Genomic DNA, 12,618 nt, shown 5'->3' with positions numbered 1-12,618 from the left:
CTTTATTTTTTTAAAAGCAAAAATCAACTCTTTTCTAGAATAGTGTCCCATAAAAAAATAAAATTGGGTCATGTGGTCCCGTGGCCCGGTGGGGCATGATATAATTTCAAACGGATCATTGAGAATGGTATTAATTGGTTGTTAGTACAGACGTACAGTGGTGATTGGGACTGCACGCCTCCACTTGATAAAGGGAAATTGTGTGCTTGATTTCCTACAACAACAATTAGAAGGGATTGAAACCTACCTACTCATAACGGGGTCCCTAATCTGAATTAGCCTAAAGAATAAATTGGGTAGAACACTAAAAAAAAATCACTAAGAAAGGTGTTTTCTTTGATGTATTTCAATTTTGAAGTTGCATAGAGTTGGGCATGCTAAAATTGTGGGCTGCTTGGGTTCGATATGAGCCTGGCTAAGCTTGTCATTAGACAAACATAACACGAAAGGCATGCTAGTGTAGTAGACCATATGATTTACATTACCATCGATTTTCAACATTTGCCTTGAATCTAACACGAGTCTAGCATACAAACATGTGTGTTGACCTGATTATTTCTATTTCATCGATAAAATAATAAGATATTGTCCCAGAGTTTACTAGTACAACATGATACATGGGTTTAGCCATCTATATAACCCAACTTATGAGTAATCCACACAAGCTCAACTAGGTATGAATTTTCTTTAACTGGCCTGATTTAAGGTACAACTTACTAAAGCCCAAGTCTTAGTGGCACAATATATGAGCTTAAATGACCTAACTCTAAGAGCACGACCATGATATAAGCATTGCTCGGCTACTCGTCATTTTGATCACATGTTAAATTTTTCTAGCATATCAAATTCCTATAATTTATCTCTATACTTTGTACTCCCTTGTTTTTAAATACTTATTTTATTTCTCTTGGACACGTATGCTAATGTTAATATTTTATTATAATATGCTTAATTATCAATAAGTATAAATTCTAACAATTGAAAATTAATAATCTATTTATTGAGACTATTCTAACAAGTAACCACGAGATTATATTTTTTCTTATGTATAAATCACAAACATTAGTTAAAACATGACAAATGAATAGTGTAAAAAGTAGAAATGAAGTAGGTATTTAAAAATAGATTGAGTATATTATAATATAAATTGTATTAAGTTAAATGTTACCATAATATTGAAATGAAGAAATTATTTACAATTGTCAGTTGACAATTGACAATGTCGAATATGGTGAGACAAGGGCCAAAGTGGTCTAGAGGTTTCAATTGACTAAGGAAGTCTAGAATTATGTTGTTGACTTTTGCTTGGAGCTTTTGAGATAGTGTGAATGCGGGATGCGGCTTAGATTTGTCCAAGTAATTATGTACTCCGTAATACGTGGTATACTTCATCAATTGTTTATCGAAAATTCTTATACTTCCACCTCTATAACATTTTCTAAAACTACTACATAGAACGTAATGGACGAGTTGTTACAAAATCTTATACTTCCTCCTCTATAACATTATAGATTTATAGCACAACACTAGATTTTTTTTTTTTTTTAAATTTATTTATTTTGTGGATTTTATTTATTTATTTATTTATTTATTTTTGTGAATTAGATAAAGAATTTTATGAAAGCGTCCTTCGACGGTATATATTTTCTTATTCCAGGTTTGAAACTCCCGAGCAAATGCAGTTAACGGGGCTTGAATAAAGTTACAAAAGGTCACAATGTGAGTTCTTCACTAAGTAGATTTATGCTAAATATTACTGTGTGAGTTAAGACCATGTTTATATGCATTAAAAATACTTAACATGTATACTTTGAGAGTGAGGGGGAAGGGTAAGGTATCCCCACCCTCAAAGTGTCTCTAGTGCGAATTGAACTCCCAACCTGCCAGGTTGGAAGATGACAATCTTACCATTAGACCAAGCTTAACTTGGTAAGTATAGTACTCCCTCCGTTTTAAAATACTTGCTCCATTTCTCTTGGACACGCATGTCGATGCTAATCTTTGATCACTAATATCTTTAATTGTCAATAAGTATAAATTTTAACAATTGAAAATTAATAATCTATTCGTCGAGATGATTTCAACAAGTACCCACAAGACTACATTTTTTCTTATGTATAAATCACAAACATTAGTCAAAGTAGGACAAATGAATAGAAATAGAGCAAGTATTTAAAAACGGAGGGAATACATGAATAGATTTTTCCATTACTTGTATATATTAGAAAAAAAAAAATACTAGTCCCTTTATTTTTAAATACTTGCTCCATATTTTTTGAGCATGCATGCTGATGTTAATTTTTTATTAATAATATCTTTGATTATTAATAGTTATAACTTCTAACGACTAATAATTACGGAGTAATAATCTAATACTCCGTAATTGAGACGATTTCAACAACTAGGCCATAAGGCTATATTTTTTTTTATGTATAAATTACAAATATTAGTCGAAGTATGATAAATAAATAGTGCAAAAAAGTAGAAATAAAGCAAGTATTTAAAAAAGGAGGGAGAATTTTAGATGTGAGATTTGTACAAAGTTACTCCGTGATTTCGGGTGTGTTCTATTCACCTGATTTTACTTAACTGAACTTAACTGAACTTATCTGAACTTATTACACCTTATTAACACTTATTTTCACTTATTTGACCTTATTAAACCTTATTAACGCTTATAAGACTTTATTAGACATTATTTGTCATTCTTGAAACATATTGTGTAACATATTGGTAATATGAGTATATATATAACAATATATTAAAATAAAAGCAATAAAATATGAAAATATTAGCATTTTGATGATTTCAAATATTAAAAAAAATAAACATTGAAACAAGCAAAAGTGTATGTTGCAATAACTTATGAGTATAACGTTATTTTAATTTTATTTTTTATGCAAATGTTACTTTATTCTTATATGAAATCATGATATTAAAACACATAAAAATTTACAAAAAAAAATTGAAAAGCAATCTTGATTAGTATTAACTCTATATAAATATAATAAGTGGAAATAAGGTGAGGAGAGCGTTAATTTAGAACTTATTAACCCTGAACTTATTAACTCTTATCTGAACTTATTAAACCTGAAATAAGTGAAAATAAGGTGAACAGACCCTCCGTATAATAATGAATTAATGATGTGGGCGTATGAGCAAACTTCTTTAGCTAGATGTATCATACTTCGTACGTTATATTACCAGTGCGCTTACGTCATGGTATAAAATTAATCACTGATTACCATAATTTTTTAACCAAAAAAAAAAAAAAAAAAGGATCATTACAAAATAATTAAAGGAAATCGTAATCGTGTTCTGGCATAACTTTGCCTGCCGGCACTTTTATAGTGGACTGGAGCGAAATGTTGGGCTCCACTAAAACTTGAGATAGATGTATCTGGACATTTTTTTCATTAAAATATTATTAATAGGAAGTAGCCCAGAAACCTCAGTTTAAGGTTTGGATGATTAAAGTTGCATGAATTATTGGTAATTAGGAGCATTAATCTATTAATTTGTCCTTCCTGCTTTACTCATCATACTCCATGCACTCACTTTTTGAATATGGATTCTTCAACTTTTTTTAAGCTGTGTTTATACTCCTGTATTAGTTTTGAGGTAATGATATATCCAGTTTTTAGGATTACAAAATTTTTATTTATGAAAGGGCAAATATTTTTCCAATTAACCTTTATTCAATCATCCTTGTGCAACTAATTTACTAACGATTCCTTAATAATACTCCAATACACAATATCATGAAGTAGTATGAACTGCTATAAACTTTACAACCGGTGCACCTTTAATTAATTGCATTAGGTTTTTTATACAGAGTACGGGCTTGTTCTGATTTATTGAACAGAGCTGAACTGAACTGAACTGAACTGAACTGAATAGGGCTGAAATGAATTGTTTATGAGAGAAGAAAATTAAAAATTAAACTAAACTGATTGGAGCTAAACTGAACTGAACTTAACTTAACTGAAACTAAGCCGGAGAAAACAGGTCATGCGTACTCTATTTGACCTACTTCATAATTTATAAAGATTGACAACTCAGCTGAACAAAAATGATAATCTGGTAATTCTATTTTCAGTCTAACCAAAAGATGTTGAATTAGACTAGGACAAAAATCAAATCCGACGGGTCGGGTTCACACAAATTAAATGTCATTATCAACCGTGTGATTATGACATATTTTTGGGATAAAATGGTAAAAGTAAGATCATCATGATTTGGTTATTTCTTGCTCTCCAAGTTGCGGATAGAACTGTCTAGTGTCAACGAATGTAGCAAGCAAACAGTTGAATACTACATACTGTTTGAATATTCAACAGTCAACCCTTACTTTCCTTCCATTTTCGTATTAAATTATTAATCAAATGAAGTAAATTAAACTACTACATACTTCCTCCGTTTTCTTTTACTTGCAACACTTCCCTAAAAAAGAAATGTCACAATACTTGCAACACACTATAAAAGGAAAGTTATTTTAGGGTAAAACTATATTATTTCCCTTATTTAAAGCATATGGCCCACTAAATTACACTCCTAATAACCACTCATTTCATTTTAAAGTGTATTATATCATGTGAACTCCACATTTCTTAAATACCGTGAAAAAGTGTGTGTTGCATCTAAAAGAAAACGGAGGAAGTACTACGTAATAAATTAACACCAACTTTTTTTTTTTTAAATGACTAGTCGTAGGCCACGTGGGATGGCTACTTATTATGGAAGTTATTTCGTTAGTGTTTTAGGGTTTCCTCGACCAATGCTACATGGTTATTTCGTCGGCATTATAAAAATTACCTTGTTATGATGTTTGCTTCTCTAAACTTATAAGGGTTACTTTGTAATTTTATAAGCGGACACATATATTGTTGTCAGTCGTAAATAACATACTGATAAATTAATAATATAAGAACTTTAGTTATGATGTATGCTTCTCTAAACTCTCCTATACATGTAAAAAAAAAAGTTTTCATTTATAATCCAAAATCCAATCACATTAACCAAGCCAAGCTTGGTTTAGTGAAAAGAAGAGTACCTTTCAACCATGAGGTTGGGAGTTCAATCTCCACTAGTGACAATTTGGTGAGAGGGATTCCCTTATCTTCATTCCACCCACTCTTCCAAATTGTCTACCTCGCTAACCCGCGTCAGAAGGACCTGTGAGAGGTTCTGATCTGGTTAGTTGGATCCTTCTTCTTATCAACTAAAATAATAAAAATAAAAAAAAAAAAAAAAATCCAATCACAATAGGGTTGATAAGCTCACATTAACGTGTAAACTCTTACAATTTAAAGTCAAAAATACTTTTAATATTTTAGAATGTGTAACATCACTAACATGTCTTATGATACTTGAGTAACTTGACCAAACATCGATTAAAAGTTTAATTAAAATTATAAAGTTACGGGGAATAAAACTAAATGATGATATTGATGACCCTCATCCTAATTTATAGGGGTAGTATCTGATCTTGTATCTTCTAAAGTAGTCAAAGTCCTACTAGTTTTTTTTTTTTTTTGTTTTTTTTTTTTTTGGGTCAAGGAGAAAGGTCCTATCAGATCAGAATCTCTTAGAGGTCCAATTTGATCCGAGTTGTGGGCTAGATAATTTGAAAGGAGGGAGGGGGGGGGAGGAAGGGGGGAAAAATAAGGGAATCATCCACTCCAAATTGCCTCTAATTGAGTTTGATACCACAACTTTCGATTTTAAAGTAACAAACTTTACCACTAAATCAAATTTTGCTTGATAAGCCGATACCTTTTTTTATATCCCCTAAAAAATTAGTAGAAACAAAAAAAGGTTTTAAAAAGTTAATGCTTGTATATGCTGAATTGCTGATCAAGAAAACCTTTGACCAGTGTTGTCCGCCTCTTGCTCAAACAAATACGGAGTATTAATAATAATAATGTCAATTTCAACCGAGTTGCTCCAAAATCCTACACCCTCTTAAAAATACAAAATTATAAACTCCATAAATAACTATTTATCCATACTAACTTTCAAAGAAAACTAATAGTAAAACTTTTGACCAACTCAAAGTTGGCAACTTTGAGTAGTTTGGGGACTATATTCAGGCAATCAAGAGACTACCTTAACAATGTGAACTACGGAATATAAATCAATGATTCTATTGTTGAGATTCTTGAGAATGTTATTTATATTTCTGTTTTAAACTTCATTGTATGTGCACCCGTGTGATACTACATCAATACATGTGTTGCTTTATGGTCTCTATCAAAACTTATTTTTAATTAAGATTTTTAAGCCTAAAACTCGAAAATGATGCTGTGAAATAGACTGATTCTGCAAGTCACCCCAAAAACAACATGATCTGAATTCATAATTATGTATTCTATATCATACTTTTTTTTTTTGAATAGTATTCTATATCATACGAAGTACTTGACTTGAAAGAAGCTTCATTATAATTTATAAACATGTGCTCCAGTACATGTATTACAATCATCAATCAATAAGAAGCTTCTCTGCAGATTTACAGGAAGGCGGTATACAGAAAGGCCTCTCTTTTACAACATAGATTAAGACCATCTACAATACTTTCCTAGATATATCACACGAAAAACCTCCTAAATGACCTTCCAATAAGATAAAGTAGAAAGTGATCTGCAATAATATAGTGACTGAGCATGGTATAGTCAAAATGCCAGATGTGACATTGCACCTTGCCCTTTCTGAAATATTTGAATCTAAGCTCTTCTAGGCTCAAAGTCGACTTGAAATCGTAGACCACAAAACAGATGAAAAACTGAATAATAAGTTACATAATGATTACAATATTACAGATTGACATACATTACAAACATATGATCATGAGAATAGTTATAACTCTAATCAGGAGGGTTTCCAAAAGGAGAGGGCACAGAAGATTCTGCCCTTCCAACCTTGGAGCATCCAATGTCTGTCTTCATCCACGAGAAAGTCTTTAAGATAATTTGCCTTTACCATTGCCTTTGTTTTACTCACAAACTCCCTGTCTAATGGTACCTGCCGTAATCCTGCCCTTAATGCACGCTCCTGCCACTTTTTGTATGTTTCAGGCCTTTGTACTCTCTCCACACCCTCACATGCTACAACATTAACGATTTCTTTCCCATACATCTCGCTCTCAATCAGTAATCTTTCATGTGCATCGCGAGGTAAAGTTGCATCAAACACTTCAAATGCAGCAGAATAGTGAAAGAGTGCCTCCTTAAATCGATTGATGAAGAATGGAGCAGTGAATGTACCATTCACGATTCCATGTATGAAAAGATCAGGATTCATACTTCTTATCAACCTTAAGAAAGCATCTTTCGGACTATTTGGTTCAACTGTCTCATCAAGTAGTGTTCCAGACCTGAACATACAGTTGACAATCACCATTTCATCACTCTCAATCTTGAGGTCTTCTAGCTTTATATTTTCCCATTTCTCAGCTATGCCCTGATACTTGAAGGGCACTCCAAATCTTTCACAATAACCTGATAGCCGGCGTCCTGTAGCATTAACCCTATCTGCTGGCCGAAAACCCTGCTGAGGAAAGTCTATTCCTGTAATACGAAGTTCTGGTGGACCACCTGGTCTTTTTGAAAGTGCTTGTATGAAGCAGGGCCACTGTAGACCCAAAAATATACCAAAATCAATAATGTGGATCTTGGTTGCTTTCTCGGTCAACTTTTTAATGGTATTGTTGGCTAGAAAATAAGACATTCTTTTGAAAGGAATGGCTGAGACATAGAGCCGGTAGGCTTTTAAGAAATCGGATGATGAGATTTTCATATCACAGATATCAGTAGAGATTGTCGAACCAGTGCCTGCTAAACGCGCCTCTAGACCAGTAGCAACATGATGGGCAATCCTTTGTATGCTATCACCATATGGTGAAGAATACTGTCTAATTTGCTTAAGCAGCTCATTTGCCGACCTAAGATCAAAACTTGAAACTGCTTGTGCACATTGAACCAAAAGATTCCTTAAATCAACTTCATCCACCTTGATGCTTTGCTTCTTCCCACGCGCTCCTCTACTTCCATGACCCTTTGTCGTCGATAAACATTCTTTGGGACTTAGAGAGGCATCCTCCTCCTTGTTTTCACTACAAAGCAATATATCATCATACTGCTCCAACTCAGCATAATCTTCACTACTAGCTGCATGAAGTTTGTTACTCCTCCCTCCTTCATGATCACCATCATCCCTTTGACGACTTTTCTTCCTCCTCGAGCCCTTAACCGGCTTCTCCCCTTTCTTGGGAGCAGTCGATAAGGGCTTCTTAGGGACAACAACATCATTTACTACCCCATCATCGCCATCATCAGAGCTCGAGCCAGAGGATTGTGGATTCAGTTCCAAGAAGGATTGAACAAAATCATCCACATTGAGGTCTAATTGAGGTTGGGTATGACTCAAATTGGACTCAAAAGAGCTAAAACTCTTACCAGAAGAGCTATCATCTAGGGATATAGTGTATGGATCCGGAGATGACGGGGAATAATGAGATGAAGGAGGGTATTGATTTTGGAATGGGTATGACTCCCCAAGAGCATCATACAAAGATTTTTCAGTGGCTTGGAGAGCCCAATGCTCTTGTTCAGAGGCAGGCTTCTCATCCAAATCTTCCTCTAAAAGAATATCACTAATGAATTTAAGACAATGATCAGGAAAATCAGGTATTTTCAAACAACGACTATTGCTCTCATTTTGATCAATTGAAAGAGTATCCAAATCAATCGAATCAGGAGCTTCTAAGCTGATTTTGCTCTCATTTTCTTCATATTCAAGGGTTTGAGGTTCAACCATTTCAGGGGTTTGAAAGAAATCTCCAAAAGTTGGGTTCTTTAGATAGATTGAACCCATTTCAGCTGGGTAGAATTTGAAGGCAGAGTTCATGAGATCAGAATCAACAAGTACAGAATTCATGGCAGAAAAAACAGAGTATTTATGGTTTTTGACACAAGCAAATGATCAAACAGGTGGTGGGTGTTACAGAAAACCCAAAACCCACCAACAAAATCAGCTAAAAATCAATCAAAAAACAAGGAATCAAGGGATAAATGAACAAATTGAAAGAAAGAAGCAAGCTTTAATTGAAATTTTGATGTAGTGAGAAGAGTGATGATAAAGTACCTGAAGAAAAATGAGGAAACTAATGAACTCAAGTTTGTAACTTTGATTTGTTTATAACCCTTATAAGTAGGATTGAAATTGTACTGTAGTAGTTATTAGTATGAAGCTTCATGGAAGGAGCTTCAAGATAATTAAATATGGTCAATGTGATAAAGACAGCATTAGTAGAATGTTGAGTGAACCAAGAAAAAATATACAAGTATATATATATATAAGGCAAATTTGAGAAATAAGTTGCTCGAGTACTTTTCTTTCTTGCTGCCCAAGTTCATAAATCCTAATTATTTGCATGTGACTATGATATATTCATATGTGAGGACAAAGTCTAGAGGAATAGTCGTTAATATTTTGAAGGGTTTGCTAAATTTAGATTATATATTAATAATAGGATGATAGTTGTTGCATGATTGTTATTTCTTGTAGTTATGACAAATTGAGACCAATTAGATGGTTACATGTCATTACGAAAGTTGTTTTTATTGATTTGCTTAATGGTTAAGAGGATACGTTTTTTTAATATCGTTTTATATATACTCGTAATATTTCAGTAGTATATATGTAATTTGATAACAACATTTTTGACTCAAAATACATATGTTGTAACAACTCATAATTCTTATAGCTTGTTGCAAAGTACACCCATAATGATGTGTAACGCATGCATGACAAGCTCTTTAATTTCTACACAATTAGTGTGCGTTTTATTCGGCTGATTTTTACTTAATCACTACATAGGCCGAATCAATCTGGTCATATTATAACTTATTTTAGCTGTAAATTGAACTTGAGTGATCTTTATTAATTATCCATATCAGAACTTATTTTATTGAATATATTTTATTTATACTTATTTGAATTTCTAACCCTATTCCAAATAATTAATTTTCTTGAAAAATAAGTGAATATTAGGAGAATTAAATAAGGTCTTAGTTAAGTAGTCTCCACGTTTCCTCAGCTCCTATGTCTATAATCCTTATTAGAAGACCTTAAATCAACACTAAAGTAAAGTATCTACATTTCGATTCAAAATTATTTCTGTCTTTCTAACACAGGACGATCAATAATAAGCTATGCTCTATATTTCACTTCATATAAATATGATAGTTGTGTTTTATGGATTGTCTAATCTATTACAAAGTATTAATCTTCTTTTAACCAATGATATATATATATAAGAAGCATATTAGAATAACTTTAAGGGAGTGTTTGGTTCGCAGAGTGGTATGAGGTTGGAATCAGGAATAGGGTTAAGGTGGTATCGGGTTGGAAATTGATACTAAATACCTTGTGTTTGATTCAATTCTAGAATGGAATCTCATCCCTTGAATACCATGTATTTGATATCTAAGGGGTTGGAATGAGCCAAACCCACCCCCCTAAACCCCATACCTCATAGGTTTGAGGTATGAGTTTAAAATTCATATTTTTTTATAACCAAACATATGGCATGGGCTTTAATCATTCCAAATTCATACCTCATACCTATATTTCGCAAACCAAACGTCCCCTTAGTCTTTAACGACTGTTTTATCTTATAAAATCCAACTTTGATTATAGACTAGTACAAATATCTCTCATTGTATATAGAGGAAAACTTTTACAAATTCATATCGTAAAAGTGCCTCTTAAAACACCATATCTACATGTATGTTGTTGTATGAAATATAATATTAATGCAGTATATTTTACAAGTAAGAAAAACAATATTTGGTCAATGTTGATTCTAAAAAAGCTAGAGGAAACAAAATTATATAGAATCGGATGAAGTATTTTATAGAGTAATTAGAGGGACTTTATTAAAAGTGAGGCAAACAAATGACATCCTAATCCCAACTTCTTTGTTTCCACTTTCCAGAGTATGTATCTGGACATGCATGATCTTTTCCTTAAAGCTAACCTCCTAAACTATGGTCAAGGTTTCATTTAAGTGGTTGAATTAACTACTCCTATGTTGTATGTCATTGTCCTCATTGGCCTAGCATAAAGTGGATATATGATTATGAAACTAGCTTGATTTTTTACATAAGCAAGTTGCCTTCTAAAAGAGAAAGAGACAATTAGTTTTGTTCATTAAATTTATTAGTGACTTCAATTAATTCCTTAATTCAAGTGATGAAATGTTAAATTATATATGAAAATGGGCATAACCCTGTGCAATCCAAACAAGAAGGATAATTCAGTCCATTTACAAGAGAGGTACCATGCTAATTAAAGCTACGAGTATCATTAATAGTACCGATAATTCCTTTATTTTTTAAAATTATGTCTTATTTGTCCAATATATAATACTATACGGAGCAACTCACATAATAGTTTTTATATTTATTGTAGGGTACACACTTCAACATTTACACCGTAACATATCTAATTAAGAAAACAATTCAAGTTTTGTCATTTGGGTGGGATATAGCGAAGGTAAAATTACGATGGTCAAACAACAAGCTGAATAATTTTGATCAGATGAGTAATTGTACATGATATGCACTAACAAATCTGTTGCAACTTTTGAAGTAGTGCGGCTTAATTATAGTGAGAGGAATAGGATTACAAACAAAAAACCTGTTTGTGTTTTTCTGTCAGCCCCAAAAGGTATAAATTACTCGGTGCGTTGAGATAATTTGATTCAAAATTACACCCAATCAGAGTCAGTGTTATGTTTAATAATGGTCAAATTTAGCCAATGCATTATTATTGGCTAAAAGAAAACATAGAAAAGATTAATTGATGAAAAGGCATCTTTAATAAAATTTGATTGGGTATATATATTGAAGTTGTTGGACACTTGGACTCTAGCAGTCTCGATAATTAGTTACAAACTTACAAAACTAAAGATAAACTAATTGAATTTATGACCAAAACAAAGATGGCAACTTAGCCGCCGACCCCACATTTTTTTCTACGGAGTAATTCATAAAGTCATAGTGCACGAGCAAGGATTAAAGGGACACAACACCTGCTGTAAATTTTTTTTGTCGCTTATTTAATTTTAAAATGAGTAAAAAATACTCCATAATAAATTTACATAATATGCACTTGAATATACCAAGTATATAATTTTTTTTACAATAGACATGCTAAATCTTAGAAAAAATATATGTATGAGATGAGTATGCAATGATTCGATTAAAATTAGTCTAGGCTAAGTTTTTGCTCATTTGACAAATGAGCAACTAATTATTTGCTCGTTTGCTACATGAGCAAAAAAATGGATTGATCAATTCCCAAATGGTCAAAGAAATGTTTGTTTATTTACAAATGAGTAACTAATAATATGCTCATTTGATAAATGAATAAAGAAGTGTTTGTTTATTGTTAAATTAGCAATTAAGTATTTTCTTATTTGCTAACTAAGCAAAAAGTTGATTGCTAATTTCCAAATGATAAAAAAATTAATTGCTCATTTTCCAAATGATCAAAGCAATGTTTCCTTATTTTACAAATGAGTAACTAATTATTTGTGTATTTGACAAATTA

The 12,618-nt window shown here is 32.3% G+C and overlaps 1 pseudogene; it reads right to left on the bottom strand.

The window, feature by feature from the left end:
- Positions 1 to 6,777: 6,777 nt before the first annotated feature.
- On the bottom strand, positions 6,778 to 9,308 carry LOC145624565 (scarecrow-like protein 30 pseudogene; annotated as a pseudogene).
- Positions 9,309 to 12,618: the final 3,310 nt, after the last annotated feature.

Source organism: Chenopodium album, chromosome 3 (genome assembly GCF_948465745.1).
Source record: "Chenopodium album chromosome 3, dcCheAlbu1.1, whole genome shotgun sequence".
In the NCBI taxonomy this organism is placed as follows: domain Eukaryota; kingdom Viridiplantae; phylum Streptophyta; class Magnoliopsida; order Caryophyllales; family Amaranthaceae; genus Chenopodium; species Chenopodium album.
Note: the sequence above shows the minus strand (reverse complement) of the source record. Positions and strands in the feature narration are given on the sequence as shown.